Here is a 22,584-nt window from a genome sequence, read left to right as displayed (position 1 = left end):
ATTCTGAATATATTTACAGAATACCCCATACACTCACAAAAGAAAATGAGGCAAAACAGCTTACATGCGATGACATCTTCAACGATAGGGTTGGGTTGTGGTCGCTAGGCAAAGACATAGAAAAAGGGAAAATTTGCAAGAAGATAAGGAGAAGAGAGGGAGTGGTTTCAGAGCATAAATGGAAAAGAGGTACAACAAGAGGACAAGGTGGGGAGGTGCTTTGCATGCTGTAATTGGAAAAAGAAAGGAATGTGCATGCTAGGGTTGGCATGTGATTGGGTGTCTAATGAGATTAGGCTAATCTTGTCCATTTGGGTATGTACATTTAACTACTGTAATAGTTATTCTGAGATCTCTGGATGTGTGTCGTAGGTGGTTACACAGAAGTTATCATTTATCTAAGACTGAGTCAGTATCTGACAGAGGGGATGCATGAGGTGACTTGGAGCTCGGTTGGCCTACTTTCGATGGGGTACATGATGTTTTCACTTTTTATGGGGTGCAGGAAGCAAAAGCCCTCCTCCTTTCAACGCCCATACCTATAAAGGCCACAAATTAAAACCCAATTCAATCCGAAACAGAGAGAGCGAGGACACCATGGCCAACAACAACGAAGAGGAAGAGGAAGCAGTGACGCCAATGGTGAAGTTGGGTTCTTACGGTGCTGAGGTTCGGTTGGTGGTTGGTGGGGAGGAATCCGCCGCTGAAGAGACCATGCTGCTTTGGGGTATTCAGCAGCCCACACTTTCCAAACCCAATGCCTTCGTCTCTCAAGCTTCCTTGCAACTCTCCCTCGACTCTTGTGGCCACTCTCTCTCCATTCTTCAATCCCCTTCCTCATTGGTATATCTCTCTCAATGCTCTGCTTAAAGCTTATTGATTAAAGCTTTGATTTTGATCATGTTTTGGATTCTAACTTGATGACCCGGTTTTGTTTTTTGCCCGAACTTGATTACTCATTTCATAAAATACCATGATGCTGATTGTTTTTGCTTAAAGTTATTAGCTTGCTATAGCCCCTGTTGATGACATGTGTTATTGAAGATATGAATTTTGAGAAAATGAACAATTTAACTTGTTTTTGAGTAATCATTAATATATATATATATATATATATATATATATATATATATAGTGTCTGGAGTGTCTTGGATGCTGTACACTTGTTTTATAGGAGCGGAACTTAACAGAATAAACTAACTTAAATTAATGGTTCTGTTGACATGGATAATAATTCACATTAGTGCTCAGATGGCTTCTGCTTTAGCTTGTGCCTTTTCTAATGATTGGTTTTTAGTCTTAAACAGTTTTGACATTTAGGACTTTTGTTTCAAGGGAACGCCTGGAGTAACTGGAGCAGTGATGTGGGACAGTGGAGTTGTACTGGGAAAGTTTCTAGAGCATGCTGTTGACTCAGGGATGCTTGTCCTTCAGGGAAAGAAGATTGTTGAATTGGGTTCTGGTTGTGGATTGGTTGGGTAAGTTCAATTGCAATCTCATCCCATTTGACCTGTTCATGCTAAATGGCTATAGTTTGTCCATAATTTCTTGGTTAGCTTTTGTCTTTTTTCACATGGATTTACTGAACGAGGAAAATAGAGTTTTGAGCTTTTGCATTGTCTTTTTTTACGAACAACAGACAGTTTGAATAAGCTTCTCAATAAGTCCTTTTTGTAGAAGAAAATATAATGAATTAAGAAGTTAATAACAATCAAATTTCTCCTTCCACAGCTTAAAATCTACTTTTCCACCTAAATTTTGCTATGAACTCTCATCTTTCTACTCCATTAGTTGTGTATAAGTTGATTTTATCTTATGGGAGAAGTTTGATTCATTTTACCTCCTTAATTCTTCTTATTTTCTTTTTCTTCAAGTGTTTGTTCAAAATTTTATCCAAACTAGCTCTAAGTTGTCTAACAAATGACGAGGAATTATTTTTAAGTTTGTTCTTACTCATTCTGTGATACACCTTTCTTATTTTTTCTTCCGTAGTTGCATTGCAGCCCTTTTGGGTAGTGAGGTCATTGTCACTGATCTGCGAGATAGGCTGAGGCTACTGAGAAAAAACATTGAGACCAACATGAAATGTGTTTCTCTACGGGGTTCTGTAACAGCAACTGAGCTCATATGGGGAGAAGATCCTGACCCAGAACTCATTGACCCCACACCTGATTTTGGTATAATAATTCTCTCCCTCAACTCCTTCAAGTGACAAGGAGCAAACAACATTCAATTACTGGCATCAGAAACTTTTGACGTTTCGCTGTGAATTGTGATTATTGTCATCATTCTAATCATAACTTTGTAGTTAATTGTATCCTTTTCTTCCTTTGACTTGCATGCCTTGTCAAATATTTGAATTACCTGCATCTCATATGATATTTTGCTAGCATTCCTTATTGATTCAATACTTCTTGTTTTCAGTGATAGGATCTGATGTAGTGTAGAGTGAGGGGGCAGTTGTGGATCTTCTAGAGACACTTATGCAGCTCTCTGGATCTGATACAACAATATTTTTGGCCGGAGAACTCCGAAATGGTAAAGAATACCATTCCTTTTTCTTTTCTTGTGGGAGCGCAATTTATAGCATACTGTTGAGTAGTGTTTTCTGATCTCAGATGCCATTCTTGAGTACTTCTTAGAAGCTGCAATGGATAATTTCACTATTGGGCGCGTGGAACAAACGCTCTGGCACCCTGATTATTGCAGCAATCGTGTTGTTCTTTATGTTCTAGTGAAGAAATGATTGTTGAGAATATGATGTTTAGTTGTCTTCTGTAACGCTAGGAACATGATGTCCATATTGTGCATCAAGAATTTAACCATATTTTCTTTGGTAGCCCTCAAGTATTTTGTTATTTTTTGTCCTTGTGAATTTGGTTTGGTTTGATGAGTTCCAAACAAAAGTTTGCCATATTGTGACATTTTAATGGGACGGAATGCTGATTTAGCTGGGAATTGGAACTCTGTACACCAAGACTTAGCTAAGCTGTGCTAATGTCTTTTAAGGATGCGTTTGAAAACCAATATTTAAATAATGCACTTACTGCCTCTTTTTTTTATATATATAATAGAAAAATGTTAACGCGTGAGAGCACTATATAAACAAATATCGAAAATACTTTATGCAAAAGTATTTATTATATTAAAAATATATTGACATTTAGTTTATGTAGTTAAATCATAAAAGAATAAAAAAGGTGTTTTTTAGGGATTTGTACCCAAAAAATGTTTAATCGTAACTCTTTTTGGCCCCTGTTGCTTTGACAAAATTATAAGCAAAATAACACCATGGGATATGCTTATATGCCAGAATATGGAAAAACTTCATCCAACTTGAATAAATTTCGCAAAATTTTTATTTATTTATTATTGCTAAATTTTGCTAATGATATTTTTATTTTATTTTGAAGAATTATTAACAATTACACTATTAATTGTTAGGCAACTAGTATTTTTTTAATAGATGCCTTGAAGGCACAGTAAAAAAAAAGCTTCCGCCTTCCTTGGTCATAATTAGACTCACATACATCCAAACAATTTTGAAATACCAATTTTCTCAAAAACAAACAATTTTATAATTTGTTCTTGTTTTTAAATAAAATCATTAAATACTTTCCTAAATTTTATTAGTTTGAATCAAAACTTGAAAATTCTCAGTAGCCACATAATTACTACAACATTCTTAATCCTACTAAAATATGCCAACTAACTCCGAGTCTTAGACAATGCATGCCTATCAACATTTGATGTTTAATGTGATTGATTATTGTCTTACTGATAAATCTTGAATTAAATGTTGCATTCTCAAGAGTATGCCTCCTGTTCTTTTATAAAAGCTAACGATGGTTGGTGGTGTGGTCGATTAGTCTACTAATGAATATTTCTTCGTCATGATTTCTGTTAAAAATTTATGAATGGATGGAGTTAAGCGTTTAACGACAGGTGCTTTTTGGCAGGCCATATTTCCTCGAATATTTGGCCATGAAGCATCAGGGTAATCTACTCTTAATTTCTACTTTGGATTAAGACAACATTGGGTCACTAGTGATCCTTAGGTTATTTTTGTTGAATTTCATAAGAAGAATTTTTGTATTTTTAAGAGTTACCCAATTGGGTAGTATGAGAATTTGATCAAATACTGATATGCCAAGTTGAGTTAGAGTGACAATGATCAGCTGAGAGTGAAGTATTACACTATGCATGGGAATGTGATACATTGTTGCATCAAGGACATTACTTTAGCTAAATCATTGCAAAAAGGTGTAATCTTCTCAGTAGATGTTTAATATTTGGTATATTTTTGCAGCATTGTTGAGAGTGTGGGACAAAGAGTGACTGAATTCAAAGAGGGGGACCATGTGCTAACAGGATTCATTGGAGAATGCATGTCATGCAGGCAGTGCACATCTGGAAAAAGTAACACTTGTCAAGTTTTGGGATTGGAAAGGATGGGTTTAATGCATAGTGACCAGAAGACTCGCTTCTCAGTAAAAGGGAAACCTGTTTACCATTATTGCGTTGTTTCAAGTTTCAGTGAATACACAGTAGTCCATTCTGGATGTGCAGTGAAAATCAGCCCCCTTGCACCTCTATGTCTTCTGAGCTGTGGGGTTGCTGCATGTAAATGTTTCAGCTGTTTATTATTAGTTCTAAAATTAGGGAATAGATTAATGGAGTTTCAGTAATCAACATTTTAAACTTAAATCCGTGTACTTAAATTACTTGAAATAGTAACAGGTTAATAGCCATTAAGCTGTCTGATTCTTTTTTCTTTTTATTTCCTATAAATGGTTAGAGGAGGCATGACTTCTGTCTGTGTGTTCATCAGTTTGAATGTCAAAGGAACACTATGGCCTTGGAAAATAAACAAAGGCAATATATATAATTGTGAAATCATCACAGGTGATCCTCTCAGCTGGAGGTCATCAAGTGAATTGGTCTGATTTTCTCTTAAATTAGTTAAAACTTAGAAAGATAATAACTTTCTTTTTTGTTGTTTTGCATTTTGACCAAACCTGTCGCGTATTTGAAACTGATTGATTGTCAAAGGTCACTGTTCTTTACAATTTAAATTGATTTTAGGGCATATAAGTGTTCCATCACCTGCCTCATAGATGCTTACCACATAAATTTACCCTGCAAAATGTCTCATATAAGTTTGATGGCTTGTGTTTTCTTGCATATGTGAGGAAAAACTCAAACAAACACGGGTTAGAACACCTCCAAGGAAAGCTTCTTTTTAAATTAAAAAATACTTTTAGAAATATTCGGAGAGAAAAACATCAACTTAACAAGTAAGCAACAAGGAATTTCAAGACTAAATTACAAGATATAAAAAATTATCATTAAATTTTAAAATAACAATATAATAATACAACTTAATTCCTATTAGTTGAAAAAATAACAGTATCAATACTTCTAAATTAACATGGATATGGTGGAAACTTTTTAATTTTTAACCCATAAAAAATGTATTTAAAATAGTGTGTCAAGATAATATCTTCCTAACATTTGTGGCTAATCCAATACTTGCTTATGTTATAATTGATTTTAGATAGAAAAAAAATATCATTAGAGTCAATACCTACCGCGCGGGAAATGCTAGGTGCACCCAGCAATTTATTGAATGGGCCATTTTGCCCTTCATTAAAAAAGTTAAATAAAAAGTTTAAAAAGCTTTTCCCTCTCCCGAAATCATTCACGCCTCTTCTTCTTGCTTATGCTTTTCTTCCCTCTTCCGCGAGCCTCTGCGTTTTCTCTTCTCCGCGAGCCCGGCTGCTGCTTGTTTTCGCTTGGACGCCATTTCCCTTCGAGGTAGGTGTCCCTAACCTTCCTTTTCTTTTATTATGCACTATAGATGTAGCATTTAGGGTAGGTTAGAGGAACCTTAGGGTAGAAGACGTCGGAAAAAATGGGGAAAGGGTGGTTACGGTGGCGCCTTCCGGAAGATCCTTTTAGGGTTCTTCCGGAACTTCCGGAAGAAGGTGTTCCGGAAGATTTCCGAAAGAAGGGTTCTTCCGGAAGTACTGAAAGGTCTTCCGGAAGAACTGGTCTTTTGGAAAGCTTCCGGAACACCTCTTCCAGAAACTCTCTGGATGAAGTAGTTCTTCCGGAAACTTTTCGAAAGAAGGGTTCTTCCGGATGACCTTTCAGTGCTTTCGGAAGCACTTTCCGGAAGAACCACTTCTTCTGGAAAGTTTTTGGAAGAACAACTTCTTCCAGAAGTTAGTTTTTTTTAAAATATTGTTTTTTAAAATTAATGTATTTTATTTATAAATAGAGTTGGTTATTTGTATAAATTAAGTTGGCTATTTTTGTTAATTGGTTTTGTTTTTTATATGATTTTAGTTGAGTATTTTACTATTTATTTATTTTTAAATTAGTTATGTATTTTTTTATAAATGAAGTAGTTTATTTTTATAAATAAAGTTGTGTGTGATTTGGAAAATTTTTTTAAATACTAATAATTTTTTATAAATGATATAAATTAAGTTGTGTATGTTTTGAAATTTTTTCCCATTTTTTTTTAATTTTTATATATAATTTTAGTTTTGTATGTTTACTAATTATATATTTTGAAATTAGTTGTGTTTTTTTTTATAAATAAAGTTGTTTATTTTATTATAAATGAAGTATTTTTTATAAATTAATTTGTGGATGTTTACTAATTAATTATTTTTACATTAGTTGTGTTTTTTTTTATAAATGAAGTTGTTTATTTTTTTTAAATTATGTTGTGGATGTTTAATAATTAATTATTTTTACATTAGTTGTGGTTTTTTATAAATGAAGTTTTTTTTTTAAAATTAAGTTGTGGATGTTTACTAATTACTTTTTTTTACATTAGTTGTGTTTTTTTTATAAATGAAGTTTTTTACTTTTTTTAAATTAACTTGTGGATGTTTAATAATTAATTATTTTTACATTAGTTGTGGTTTTTTATAAATGAAGTTTTTTATTTTTAAATTAAGTTGTGGATGTTTACTAATTAATTTTTTTTACATTAGTTGTGTTTTTTTTTATAAATGAAGTTGTTTATTTTTTTTTAAAATTATGTTGTGTATGTTTTCAAATAATTTGATTTAAATTAGTCTTATTTGTTTATAAATAAACTTGTTTTATTTTTATAAAGAAAGTTGTGTATATTTTGACCGAAAAAAATACGTGTTCGACATGATTTGTAGATCATGGCTAGAACATGAGGTTTAGGTCGTGCTATAGGTAGACTTATAGGCAGAGATAGACATGATGACCATGATCCAGCTGATGTTCCCGAGAGGCGTAGGCCTACTGCCTCAGCCCGTAGGCAACGGGTTCATCAGATGACTGCGGATGCACGTGATATGGCTGAGGATGTTGCTGACATGGCTGAGGATGTCCCTGATCTGGATTGAGGGGTCAGATGCTGATGATGTTGAGGGATTCCCTGGTGGGCCACGTGACCCGTCAGTGCTGACATCATTTGCGGACCATGTTGCACACGTTGCTTGGAGTGGACAGGTATTTTAATTTGTTAATTATTTATCATTGTTGATTTGTTTGTCATTGATTTTTTTTAATAATTGTATAATTTGTACTTCAAATCAGGAACGTCCTGATTTGAAGTTGGTGTCACATGGGAGGAAGGTGACATTGATTGGGAGGCCAGTGCCTGAGATTGAAGGACTGGTTGGTGCCACAAGATTAAGTCCGCTGGTCGATTGCTCAGTTGTTACTAGCAATCTTGGACTGATATCCGCATTTGTGGAGAGGTGGCACAACGAGACCAGCACCCTCCACCTTCCAGTAGGAGAGTTAACGATCACATTGGATGATGTGTCGTCACTCCTTCATTTGCCTATCACTGGCGCGTTGTACAGTTTTCATGCTCTTTCTATGGAGGAGGTGAGATTTTTGCTGACACAGTTACTTGAGGTGTCTACCGAGGAGGCTAGAGCCGAGACAGCACTGACACGTGGGGCATACGTACGACTAGGATGGGTTCGAGACATTTATGAGATGAGATGCCAGGCCCGGCGGTAGATTGTAGTAGCTCGTGCTTATCTGCTGCACCTGGTCAGTTGCACTCTTTTTGCTAATAAGAGTGCAATATACGTGCATGTGGTTCACCTAGACGTTTTTCGTGACCTCGGTCAGAGTGGTGGTTATGCTTGGGGAGTTGCCGCGTTGGTTCATACGTATGACCAGTTAGATGAGGCTTCTAGGACCACCACACGACAGCTTGCAGGGTACCTGACTCTATTACAGGTAAATTTTATGTTTTTTAATATGTTACGTTCGATTATGATTTAAACATGTTTTTATGTTATGTTAACCTCATTTTTTGTGTAGTGTTGGATCTATGAGCACTTCCCCAGTGTGCACCAATGCGTGATAGATGATACATACCAGGAGACGTCCCCACGTGCTTCCCGGTGGTTGACGTCGAAGGCGCACATGAAGGGAATCACAGGAGCACCTTATAGGGCACGTTGTGATGCTTTGACCGTCACAGATGTGTCCTAGTTGCCATACACTGAGCATCGGGGGGTTAGGGCCTTTGAGCTAATTTCATCATTCCAGGGTCAGGTGAGATGGGGTTCTATGGTGGTCACAGCTCGACCGGAGAGGGTGGTACGACAGTTTGGTTACATCCAGAGCATCCCTTCGCCGCCTGTTAGTGCACGATTGTCACATGATGATATAGATGACAGGTGGATGCATTTTGCGGAGCACGTACTACCTGCGGGTGAGCTTTGTCTAGTGCCTGGGCAGGTATCTGCGGATTACATGGAGTGGTTTTTCCGCATATCTCACCCATTCATGATACCCACCCAGGCAGGTGACCAGCCGAGAGATGCACCAGCCACAGACCCTGAGGAGTACATACAGCCGCCCAGCCCCCAGGTTCCAGTGGCATTTGACCCCCCTCCACATGTGGTAAGATTTTTTGCGCGTTTAGTGTTTGATGAGTTGTTATTTATTTTAAATTTTATAATAAATGTTTCTAATGACCATCACAGGATGATTACGACGGATATGAGGTGATTGCACAGAGGTTGGAGCGTGTGCTCAACCTTAGGATGATCACTACAGGCACAAAGTTATATGAAATTATGCAGGACTGCCTGACGATCGCCAGTGGGGGAGCCAGTGCTGATGGAAGTGTTAGGGCTCGTCAGAGACGCCGCACGGAGCATTGATTATTGTATTTATTTTTTGTCTTGTAGTTGACATGAATTTTTGTAATTATTACACTTTTTAGTTTAATATAGTTGACTTGTTTTGCACAGTTTATTATTTTATGATATTAATTGACGTATCGATTCTGATTCTGATCGTGGTCCTTAAGCGAAGTTTTCGTGTGTTCTAATTTTTTTTTTAAAAAAAGTGAAGCTAAAATCATGAGTTTTGTTCGTAACAATTACATTAAAAATAAATGTTTTTATAAAAGAGGCAGAATCCCACAGATCAACTTCACCATCCAACCTTCCCCTCCATGCACTGGTTTCCCACGAAGCCTGAAGGGACAACCACATTTCCTACTCCTAGTGTCTTTTCTAACGAATTCTTTATTCCTACACCGTAGAAACAAATGACTTTGGTGTTTTGATGATGATCATGATGATTTGATGCAAATGATGCAAATGGGCTTTTCAAGTTTAAATTCAAGATAATGATTCAAGAATACAAGCCACAACATCAAGATGATCACTAGTATTTTAGGAAGGGAATTCCTAATTGATATAGCAAAAGGTTTAGCCAAGTAATTTAAGTTAAAAAGTGTTTTTCAAGAGATTTACTCTCTGGTAATTGATTACCAGAGGATGTAATCGATTACCAGTGGCCAAAAATGATTTACAACAGCTACTAAATATTTGAATTCAAATTTTAGACTGTGTAATCGATTACACAATATTGGTAATCGATTACACAATATTGGTAATCGATTACCAGCAGTTAATAAACGTTTTAATTCAAATTTTTACACCTGTAATCGATTACCAGAGGAGATTTTTAGAAAATAACTTCTAAGAGTCACATCTATTCAAATGGTTTATGAATGGCCATCAAAGGCCTATTTCTATGTGACTTGGAAACACGAATTGAGAGAGAGTTTTGATTGCTCAAAAAGTTTTATCCTCTCAAAAGATTAAGAGAGTTTTTCTGAATTGAAATGTCTTATCCTCTCAAAGATTCTTTGGTCAAACACTTGCATATTCAATAAGGAATTGTGATTGATCTTTATTGTACAATCTATCTCTTTCAAGAGAGATTTCTTCTTATCTTCTTCTTACTTCTAAAAAGGGATTAAGAGACCGAGGGTCTCTTGTTGTAAAAGAATTATGAACACAAAGGAAGGATTGTCCTTGTGTGTTCAGAACTTATAAAAGGATTTTACAAGAGAGTGGAAAATCTCAAGTGGGTTGCTTGAGGACTGGACGTAGGCACGGGAAGTGGCCGAACCAGTATAAATCAAGTTTGCATTTCTCTCTTCCCTTAAACTTCTTTTATTTATTACTATTTATCTTTGGCTTGAAAGAAGTTTATTTTGAATTGTCTTTTGAGTAATTCATGTTAAGGGTGCATTGTTAATCTAAAAAGAGAGAGTAAAATTTTAATTGGGGAATAGTTCTTGTTATCTTAATTCAACCCCCCTTCTTAAGATAACTGAGGCCATTTGTCTAACATACACTTGTACGTACCACTCCTTTCACACCCAATTAAGACAAATGAACTTCTTCCTTTGCTACCGGTCTCTGTGTCAGACCTCATAATCACTGCAACAAATCCATTTTCATGGGCAACTATTCGAGCCCATTGCAAAACATCATCTCGAGTACCGAATACCTACAACGCAACCCAAACATATTAATTTTTATACAAAACATCAATTCAACCAAATGACTCAAATTATCTATGATTACCTGAGACGTATTAAAAGTATTTGAACAATCCACATGTGGTTCATTCACCCCACATTCTTCTTCATTATCATAATCATAATCCATATGAACTTCTTGTGATATCGCATAGTCATACCTCCATTGATCTTCGTCCATCTTAAGGACATATGCATCATACACAAGTACATTCAAATTATCATATAACCACATCCAAAAATTTACTACACATTAAATAACAAACATATTAACAAGACATATGCATCATACAGAAGTATATTCAAATTATCATATAACCACATCCACAAATTGACTACATATTAACTAACAAACATATTAACAACTAATATAAATATATTCTAAATTTATAACTACATTATTTACTTAAACTAAACTTAACACTATAATAAACAACTAATAAAAACATTTTTCTACTACAACAAAATACAATTATGTTACCTAAATCATTTAATATTATACCAAATCATTATACCTAATTAAACCAATAATCCACAATTGAATATATATATATATATATATATATATATATATATATATATATATATATAAATTTTAAAACAGAAATAAAAAAATTTGTTAATAATGTAACATTCCGGAAGAACTTCTTCTGGAAGTTGCTAAGGCCAATTCCGGAAGTGTCTTCAGGAACCACTTCTTCCGGAATTGAGTTTAGTAACTTCCAGAAGCAGTACTTCCGGAAATTCAACATTCTCATTTCGGAACTTCTTCCTCCTCTAGTTAAAATTTCTTCCGAAAATAATGTTTTTTGCTGTTTTTCTTCTCCAAAAACTAGCCAGAAAACGCAAAAAATACCCATAAATGTGTACCTCCGACGAAATAGGAAGACCAACGACTAACAAAACTTCAAATACGGAACACTTGCTTCACGGGACCACCAAATCTTCAAATACGAAACACCTACTTCACGGGACCACCAAATCTTCAAAGCTTTTTACGGAAGGATAGCAACAGCAAGAACATGAAAAATGAAGGATGCAGGTGAAATGGAAGGAATGAAAGGGTGTAAACAAAAAAGGAAGCGCAGTAAATTTAAAGAAAACTACACAGGGGCAAAATCGTCATTACATATGCATTAAATATTATTTTATTTTTACTTATTATTATAAAATGAAATTTATTTTTACTTGACATTGTTATAAATAATAATTATTTTTATTATTATATATTAAATTTTTGTAATATAAATTAAATGTTATCATAATAAATATTTTATATTTTTAATAAAATATATGAATTAATTAATTTTTATGATTTAAATTATATTAAATTGTCACACAAATTAATATTTACATTTACATGCGCGTAAAAAAAATTACAAATATTACTCATAATTATGTTCACTAATTATTTATGTATAATAATATTATTTATTTTATAATTTAATGTATTCATTAAAATTAAATAATTACAAAAAATACCATTTAAAAAAAAAAAACAATTTCCGGAAGACCCTTCTTCCGGAAGAAGAAGGTTGTCTTCCGGAAGAACCTTCTTCCGGAAACATTTCGGAACATGTTCTTCCGGAACGTATTCTGGAGTTCTTCCGGAATCACATCATCTTCTTCCGGAATAAGGTTCTTCTGGAAATTTTCCGAAAAAAGTGTCTTCCGGGATGATTCCGGAAGAAGGTTTTTTCTGGAAAGAGTCTTCGCGGAAGGGCATTTTCGCCCATTCACTGTTTGCTGGGTGCCCCAGCAATATTGCTGGGTGCACGTAGCAGCTCCCCTATCGCGCATAAAGAAAAGTTGCAACAAAAAGCTGAAAATATTGAAAAGTACAAGAACCCAAATCAACTTGTCTTTGATGGATGATAAATGGCTTACAATTTGTTGTATGATGGATACGTATAAGCTTAAATTACAAGATAATCCCAATTAAGACCTTGCAAATGCAACACCAAAGAAAATATGAGTAAGCCTTTCGGCACCATTTTGACATGCACTACACCCTACTTCCTCATTATGCAATAATATAAAAATATTTACACATTAAAAAGTTAAAAATAAAACTAAATGAATAAAAAGTAAGTCTTACTACTTTTATAATTTTTTTAATAAAATTTAGTTAATAAAAATGTGTTTATAATTTTAATTAATCATGTGTTTTCCTTCTATTGTCTTCTCTCTTGTCGTCACCTATCAGACTTCTATCAAGCTGAACACTACAGGGTGACCTCAGTCAAATGAACACAAGAAGAGGATGAGTCAAGGGAGAGGGGAAAAGGGTAAGACGGAGATATATTTTTTTAGGTGCGTCAAACAAATACGGATTGCACAAAGCAATTGCCAATACAATTAACATAATAACATAGGGCCTTTGTTTCAATGTCCAAACACACCCGAAAAGCTAATGACTTGTGGGTGTGCCTTAATGCTTTTATTATAAGTCAAGCAAAGTACAAGATAAGAAATTAATTTTCAAAAAATTCATCCGTGTAATGTATGATGTGTCCGCGTACACTTTAGTCTATTAATTTCGAGAAATGCTATAACCATCGAAAAGAATACTAGAAAAATTGGTCGTCCCATTAAATTTGGACCCGTGTCAACTAACTATTAATTAATTTCAAATTTTAAAATGTTTTTGAGATTAGAGAATAAACAATTAAATATGGACATGTAAAAAAAAAAACTAATGCATCTAGAAATTAAAATTTTTTTATAAAAAAGCAATTTTTAAAAAGAAGAATCTAAGGACAAGAAAATATATCGATGAAGTTAAACACATTATGATCATGTTTTGCTTTTGTCAGGTACCAAAATAGAAGATACCTTTGGCATTGCAATCAAAAGTCTAACATTTATTTAGTATTGGAATTGATTGATATTCTTAGGTGGTGGAATTTGTTTATGGACGGTGGTGGTAGATAAGGATATAAAAACCAAGTGTAATAGCATATTTATTTGATAATGGATGATACTTTTCATCCGAGCATGGTACAAAAATAACTATTTGAAAAAGTGTTTTTCTATTAGGATTATTTCAGATATTTTATATCGGTTATTAATAATTGTTGTAGTCAATATCATAAAAAAAATATATTGTTGATATAATGTTTTCATTTTTTCTTTTTATTTCTTTTTCATTTCCGAGCCCTCTTTTTTCTTTTCTCTAGGCATTATGACACACAAAGTTCATATACTTCCGAGTCAAAAAGTTCTTTTTGTTGGTAGTTGATTAGATGATAGTTGATAGTTGATAGTTTTAGAGAATTGTTTTAGAAAGAAGGCTATGTCATTGATTTCTTGGATTGATCAATTACAACATACCAATTGCCTATTTATAGGCTCAAGTCACTAACCTCTCAATGGTGGTGAATGTTTCTACATTACTTTAGGTCTTTCTAGAGTTTCATGATAGATTAGTATCATGATAGTTCTAGATTCTTCTATCTTATACATAGACTTATAGTTCTAGATTGTTCTACCATATTCATACACATTATAGTTCTAGATTGTTCCACCATATTCTATACATATTATATTTAAGAATATTTTAGAAATTTGTAGCAATTTCAACACTCCTCCTTGATGCAAATTTCTATGACTCCGAGCATAGCTCGTAATTCTTCAAATCCGTGTCTTGGCAAAGCCTTCGTGAATATGTCTGCAATTTGATCTTCTGTTCTGCAGTAGTCGAGTTTGATCTCTTTAGTTGCTTCAGCTTCTCTGATAAAGTGATACTTGATTGCTATGTGTTTTGTTCTGTTGTGATGAACTGGATTCTTCGCTATTGCAATTGCTGATTTGTTGTCGCAGTTGATTTTAGTAGGCTTATCTTGTTTTTCTCCCATGTCTTCAAGTATCATACGAAGCCATATAGCTTGACTCGTTGCTTTAGCAGCTACTACGTACTCTGCTTCTGCTGTTGATTGTGCTACTGTAGCTTGCTTCTTCGACGCCTAAGAGAACATTCCCGATCCTAGTGAGAAAGCATAGCCAGAGGTACTCTTCATGTCATCTGCTGAACCTTGAGACTTAATGTAAAGTGTAGGCTCACTCTTGCTCCTCCTGAATCCTCGATCCATGAAATACTGATCGATTCTGCTATACCATGCTCGAGGTGCTTGCTTCAAACCGTAGAGTGCTTTTCTTAGTTTTAACACTTTGTTTTCTTTTCCTTCAGACACGAATCCTTGTGGCTGCTCCACATAGATCTCTTCTTCAAGTACGCCGTTAAGGAAGGTGGATTTGACATCTAGTTGATGGATACTCCATCCTTTTTGTGACGCAAGAGCTATTAGAGCTCTTATGGTATCAAGACGAGCTGTTGGTGCAAATGTCTCATTGTAATCAATTCCGGGTTGCTGTGAGTAACCCTTAGCTATTAGCCTTGCCTTGTGTTTCTGTATGGTTCCATCAGGGTTGAGCTTTGTCTTATAGACCCACTTAACCCCAATGATATCTTTTTCCATGGGGACAATTTACTAACTCCCATGTGTTGTTTTTCTCGATCATCTGTATCTCTTCTTCCATTGCCTTGACCCATACTTCCTGCTTTGACGCTTCTTCAAAGCTTCCAGGTTCAAGTATGGCCAAGTTACAGGTTTCATATATGTCCACCAAAGATCTTACTCGTCTTGGAGTAGACTCTGGTGATGATAGTTCTTGATCTTGTTGTTGTGGTGGAGGTGAAGGTGGTTCACCTGGGTCTTCTTCCTCATCTTCTTCTTGAGGTAGTTGAGCGGGTATAAGAACGTTCTTCTCCACTTTTTCTTCATCCCAATTCCATGAAGCATATTCATCAACTTCAACATCTCGACTGATGACGAGTTTCTTAGTTTGCAATTTGTAGACACGGTAGCCCTTAGAGATATTGTTATACCCAAGGAAGATACCTCGTATAGTCTTGTCTTCAAGCTTGTGCCTCTTCACGTCTGGAATATGAATGTAGCATATAGATCCAAAGACCCTTAGGTGCTTTGCTGATGGCTTCTTCCCATTCCAAGCTTCAATTGGAGTCTTGTCTTTTACAGACTTAGTTGGACATCTGTTGAGTATGTAAACAGCAGTGTAGACTGCTTCAGCCCAGAATGTGTTAGGTAGTCCCTTTTCCTTGAGCATCGATCTAGCCATCTCCATAACTGTGCGATTCTTTCTCTTGGACACTCCATTTTTTTGAGGAGAATATGCAACTATAAGTTGTCTCTCAATGCCTTCATCCTCACAAAATCTTTCAAACTCGCGAGAGGTGTACTCTTTGTCGCAATCACTTCTTAGTACTTTTATCCGTTTTCCACTTTGATTTTCAGCAAGGGCCTTGAACTTTTTGAATACTCCAAAGACTTTTGATTTTTCTTTTAGAAAATATACCCATGTCATTCTAGAGAAGTCATCAATGAAGAGTATGAAGTACCTGTTGTTCCCATGTGATGGAGTCCTCATTGGTCCACAAACGTCCGTATGTATCAGCTCCAATAGATCTTTCGCTCTCCATACTCCACTTGTTGAGAAAGGAAATCGGTGTTGCTTACCAAGAAGACATCCTTCACACACTTCATCGTTCTCCTTTATGCTTGGAAGATCTCTCATCATGTTCTTCTCATGTAACAACTTCAAGGCATGTGAGTTGAAGTGACCAAATCTTCGATGCCATAGCCATGAATCATCAACTTGTACCTTCATGGCAATGTTTGATGCATATTTTAAATTTAGAGGGAAGCTTCTATTGCTCTCATTCATCTTTACTTGGGCTATCTCAGACCTTTTATTTTTGTTGTCTAAGATTTTGCATACACCTCCTTCAAAGTGAAGTGTGTAGTCTCTCTCCATCATTTGGCCAATGCTTAGAAGATTTTCTTTTAGGCTAGGAACTAGTAAGACATCATGGATGAGTCGCGTACATTTATATGTCTCCACCATGACAGTGCCTTTGCCTTTTGATTTAACCACACTTACATTTCCCAGTCGAACTTTGACTTTGACAGACTCATCAATACTTTTGAAAATAGTCTCATCCTTGGCCATGTGATTGCTACATCCACTATCCAAGTACCAGCTTCCTCCCTTTCCTTTTATTGAGTCTTGAGTGGCGTAGAACGTACATTGTTCTTGATCATGCTCCTCTGTGATATTAGCTTGATGCCTATTTTTGTTGCGACAATTTTTCTCTACGTGCCCAAACTTCTTGCAATGGTTGCATTGTGGCATATTACGAAACCAACAATTTTTCTCTGCGTGGCCTTGCCTTTTGCATATATTGCATGGAGGATTTTTATTTGTTTTGTTCTTAAGGAAATTCCTAGAACCTTCTCTTCTTCTAGAAGTTTCTCCATAATTTTTCTTTCCTCTATTTTCTTTGTTTTGGGGCTGAAATTTAAACTTTGACCGGAAGGCATTTTCAATTGTATCTTTTTTATGCCTATACAGTCTTTACTCATATGCTTCAAGAGAGCCCACAAGTTCTGTCTCTGATAGAGTGGACAGATCTTTGGTTTCCTCAATCGTTGTCACGATTGGGTCAAACTTTTGGGGCATAGTAATTAGAATTTTCTCAACAATTTTCTTGTCAAGAATATCTTCCCCAAAAGCTCTCATTTGATTAACTATTCCTTTAACTTTAGAATAGTAATCTTTAACTGTCTCGGACTCCTTCATCTTCAATAGTTCAAAATCTCTTCTTAGAGATTGAAGTTTAACGGCACGTACCTTAACACTTCCTTGAAACTCCTCCTGCAATGTGTTCCACGCTTCTTTGGCAGTCTTAGCTCCCATAATTCTTGGGAAAATTGGATCAGTCACCACTTGTTGCAAGGTGAACAACGCCTTTGAATTTTTCTGTTTATTTTTCTTCAACTCTTTTTCTTGAGATGCATTAAGAGCTGAAGTATCCGCGGGAATGGTGAAGCCTTCTTCTACTATGTCCCATAAATCTTGAGATGAAAAATATGTTTCCATTTTAACACGCCAAAAATCATAATTTTCACCATTGAAGATAGGGACAAAAATAGTTGACAATTGAGTAGTGTTATCCATAGCTTAGAAAAAAAATATTATTAGAGTGGGTTAATAGTACAAAGGAAATTTTTGAAGTAGTTGGGAGGATTTTGGAATGGTGGGTAGGTAATATAACTACGCCCAATGTATGACCGAACGTAGCTCTGATGCCACTGTTGGTAGTTGATTAGATGATAGTTGGTAGTTGATAGTTTTAGAGAATTGTTTTAGAAAGAAGGCTATGTCATTGATTTCTTGGATTGATCAATTACAACATACCAATTGCCTATTTATAGGCTCAAGTTACTAACCTCTCAATGGTGGTGAATGTTTCTACATTACTTTAGGTCTTTCTAGAGTTTCATGATAGATTAGTATCATGATAGTTCTAGATTCTTCTATCTTATACATAGACTTATAGTTCTAGATTGTTCTACCATATTCATACACATTATAGTTCTAGATTGTTCTACCATATTCTATACATATTATATTTAAGAATATTTTTGAAATTTGTAGCAATTTCAACACTTTTTTTACCTTTTTTGATTTCACTTGAAGAGCAACCCATGATGAGTTCCTCCAATCCAGACGCAGACCTTCCTCGCTCAAGCTTATCATGTTGTTGCTGCTACCATATATAGATGCATTTCCAAGGTACCTTATGACTAGCTAGTTAGAACTAACCTTCTTCCAATCTTTCCCATATTTACGGTAAGCTTCATAGAAATGTTCAAGCTCATCCTTATTCCATTGTGGCCCTAACATGTCAGCCCATCTTCTCTTCTGCAAATCATTGAAATTAAAAAAAAAAACAATTATAAGTTGAAATATAATCCATAATGTCTGACCAAGTTAACCAAACTTTTTTCAATACCTAAGTATACATTGACAAAATTCTAAAAAAATATTATAAAACTGGAAAATGAGTATGGAAGTACTCTAAATGAGGTCAATACTTACAGAGCAAAATAAGTATGGAAATACTCTAAAACTGGAAAGAATATATATAAAGATTGAATAAAAGCAATATTGAAAAGAATATATTAAAGAAAGAAAAAAAGTGGACCAAATAACAACATAATCCCATTCTTTTATTAGAAACCAGACAAGCCAATTAAGAGCTATATGGAGGTCCAACTGCTCTTACCCTCTGTGGAGAGTGCATGCACCATGATGAACCACAAGGGACAACATACCTTAACCCCTATGCTTTCCTTCGATCAAAAGTCAAGTAGGGATTCACTTCAATAAAATCTTGGGCAATTTTTAAAATTGCATAAATCAGTTTGACACCACCAAAGCTAGTTGGGGTAGTTGGAGAGCCATAACCTTATAAACTCCACTACTATAATCCCATACCTGACATTTTGATCCTAGCATCCCATCACACTCTGCAAGCTAATGTTGCAATGTCAAAGTCACCACTTGCAGCTTGTTTTCATTTGACAGCTATAATGAATAACTCTAATAGTAATACCAAAAAACAACTTATTATATTACCAAAAAATAGTAATGCCGTCTTTGAGCATTGAAACTACTTATTTTAATTTACTAGCGAATGCAAAGTCAAGTATAAACTAATCTCGTTGGCTAGTTTTAGGTTGTCATGATTAAAAAAAATGCGACTTTTCATTCATGAGTACAAAGGATCAATGTGAGAAAATAATTTTTTTTTAAATATTAAAATTAACTAATATGTGATTGATGGATTTAACGAATTAATTGGACCGGCCATATTTATGTGTATCAAAGTTTGACGTGGGACCAACACACTAATTATTTATAATAATAATAATAATAATAATAATAATAATAATAATAATAATAATAATAATAATAATAATAATAGTAATAATAATTGTTATTATTATTATTAGTGTTCCCACAAGCCATTTTTAAATGGCTTGATTTTCACTTCTAAGAAAGAGAGACGAAACAGAGAGATTTTCAATAAAGTTGATATGTCCATGTAAATGTAATAATATATATGTTCGGTACTGAGTGTAATTAACACTTATAAGTTTCATACTTATTCAAGTTTGATTTCGTAGACCCAACAAGCAGCCATCCACATTCATACTAAGATTTCATATCATGGCTTCGGGATCATGTTCCTCTTCCTCTTCCTCCAATTAGGATGTGTTCCTCATCTTCAGAGGGGAAGACACACGTCATGGTTTTACAGACACAACACGAACATGGACACGTGGACACCTGTAATGTCCAAAATGTAGGACACGAACACGACTATATATATATATATATATATATATATATATATATATATATATAAAATTAAATAAAATAAAACTACATAAAATTAAATATGAGTGATATGCATAAAAGACCTAAATTAAAAATCAAGATATATATATTCATCATCATCTAAAAAGAACTTTTCCTATGATAATGAGTCACAAAAGAATACTAAGAGATGTCATTATACAATTTGTACGCTTTGTTTCTTTACAAAAAAAAAATATAAAGCAAGATGATGAATTAGCAACTTCAAGTCTTCAAGAATTCCACAAACTAGCAATCATCATTGAAAAAGACACTTTCTAACTCTGGTTCATCTAAAGACAAACTAGCAATTTCAAGAATACCACAATCATCAAGTGATCCAAAATCATCTCCGGCTACATCCCACATTTTAGTTTCCTCTTGATGATATTATGGAGTATTCCTTGAGAGAAGTCGTAGGTTGCTATGAACAAATACTAACTCTTCAGCTCTATGTGGTGCCATCTTGTTTCTCTTTAAAGAATGGATGAATGAATATGTACTCCAATTCCTTTCACAACATGAAGATGAACAAGGTTGCGCAAGTAGCTTAAGGGCAACCTTTTGAAGTATTGGAGCATTAACGCCATGAACTAGCCACCAAGCTTTTGGATCCATTTGACCTCTATCATTTAAAGAATCAAGATCATCAAAACCTTCTCTTCCATCCGAGAAGTTGGCAAACTCAATATTCACTTTCCTCCTTACATCCACATCAAGAAAGAACTTCTTGAAGTATTTTAATCTTTCACGAGTGAGTTCTAAGTCTTGATGTGGAGGAACTCGATTAGAATCTTCACTTAGCCATTTATGACTATAATATCTATAATTAAAAAGAAATATATACATGATTAAAATTTATGTAATTCTAAAAAAAAAGGTAAGTAAAAAAGTATACAGTTAATTACCTTGGATTTAAGGAGTGAGCTAAACAATGGAGAGGAGTGCTACTCTTAGTCCAACGGTCAATTAATATGGACTGCACTACCTCATAAAAGGTTGATCCTTCACTCTCCTCCTTTCTCTCATATTGATATATGGCATTCTTCACCTTTTCAATCATTGAATCCCACATTTCATATACTAGATGGAGAGATGCAGCTTATGTATCAGTTCTTCTAAGAACATCATAGATAGGGCTAGTGAAAGAAAGAATATAATCAACCTTATCCCACCATTTATCATCCAACAAAGTATCTTTCACAAATTTAGCCTTTGCAACATCATCTTTCTTATAAGAAGACCATTGGTCACTAATGACCATCTCTTGGAGTCCTTTCTTCAATTGCTTGAATATCTTGAGCATTACAATAGTGGAGGCAAATCTTGTTGGAGCAGTGGATAGTAATTTCAATGAATTGAAAATTGATAGTCTCATAGAGTGACTCATGACAAAATTTTTCACAAACATTGCATCATCCGCAATTTGGGTGATCCAAGAACATTCTTCATAAATAACATTGTTTTTTCTATATTCTTGGCTGCACATATGTTCTTCAAAGCAAGATTTAATGTGTGGACAACACATGGAGTCCAATAGATGGAAGGAAACTCAGCCTCAATTATTAAACCTGCTGCTTTACAAACGGCTGCATTATCAGTTACTATTTGCACAACATTTGAGTGCCCAACCTCCATAATTACCTCCCTCATAAGTTTGGCAATGAAATCCTTGTCTTTGATCTCATTTAAACAATCGATGGCCTTTAAAAACATAGGTCCACTCTCTGTGATAGCCATGAAATTAATAAGAGATCTTCTTTGCGGGTCACTCCATCCATCACTAACAATGCTCACACCCTTCTGGCTCCATGCATTTTTAATTGGTTGTAACAAGTTCTCCACATGTCTCCTCTCATTTTGAAGTAATGTTGTCCTTAATTTATTATAACCTGGAGGTTGGTAACCACTGATCTGATTGTTGGTGGCATAGACAAACGCCTTCCTATAATGAGGATTTCTTGCTAAATGAAAAGGCAGCCCCGAAGAGTAAAACATCCTAGCAATTTCATGATCAAGTGTCTCTCTAGCTTGCAAATTAAAGACATTTTCTACAGTTGATGTCTTTCTCTTTTTTGGATCAACACCAAGAGTGTATGTATCCATTTGGTGTTGAGTAGAAACCGGAGGCAATGATATAGATTTTGTTTTTGACTTCTCCACCCTTAATGTTGCCTCATTGTCTATCTTCTTCAAATCTATAAATCTGTCAATTGTTACCTTTTGACAAACTCTAACTTCCTTTTCAGTCATCTTCAACAAGTGTGCCCTCACTCTAGTGTAAGACCCATTAAAGGTAAAATCACAAATATTATTATATTTTATCTCATAATTTCCACCACCACCTACACTTTTTATCTTTGTAACATAGGTCCATAAAGGTTTGGTATCATCATCTTATTCTTTAGCTTGACTAGGACTAGAAGCACTCATCT

The 22,584-nt window shown here is 34.8% G+C and overlaps 2 long non-coding RNA genes and 1 pseudogene across 2 annotated transcripts; 1 reads left to right on the top strand and 2 right to left on the bottom strand.

Annotated features, from left to right (window-relative positions):
• The first annotated feature begins 480 nt into the window (after nt 1-480).
• LOC114406243 lies at nt 481-2,861 on the top strand (annotated as a pseudogene).
• Nucleotides 2,862-4,159: 1,298 nt separating this feature from the next.
• LOC114405429 lies at nt 4,160-10,721 on the bottom strand. Its single transcript, XR_003665217.1, has 3 exons — nt 10,689-10,721; nt 4,512-4,617; nt 4,160-4,410 (listed from the first exon to the last, which is right to left on the bottom strand). It is a non-coding gene; the product is annotated as an uncharacterized LOC114405429 (long non-coding RNA).
• Nucleotides 10,722-11,824: 1,103 nt separating this feature from the next.
• On the bottom strand, nt 11,825-18,868 carry LOC114406242. The gene is made up of 3 exons (XR_003665394.1): nt 18,827-18,868; nt 18,404-18,649; nt 11,825-11,855 (listed from the first exon to the last, which is right to left on the bottom strand). It is a non-coding gene; the product is annotated as an uncharacterized LOC114406242 (long non-coding RNA).
• Between the last annotated feature and the right edge of the window lie 3,716 nt (nt 18,869-22,584).

The sequence above is a fragment of the Glycine soja genome, chromosome 3 (genome assembly GCF_004193775.1).
Source record: "Glycine soja cultivar W05 chromosome 3, ASM419377v2, whole genome shotgun sequence".
In the NCBI taxonomy this organism is placed as follows: Eukaryota; Viridiplantae; Streptophyta; class Magnoliopsida; order Fabales; family Fabaceae; genus Glycine; species Glycine soja.
Note: the sequence above shows the minus strand (reverse complement) of the source record. Positions and strands in the feature narration are given on the sequence as shown.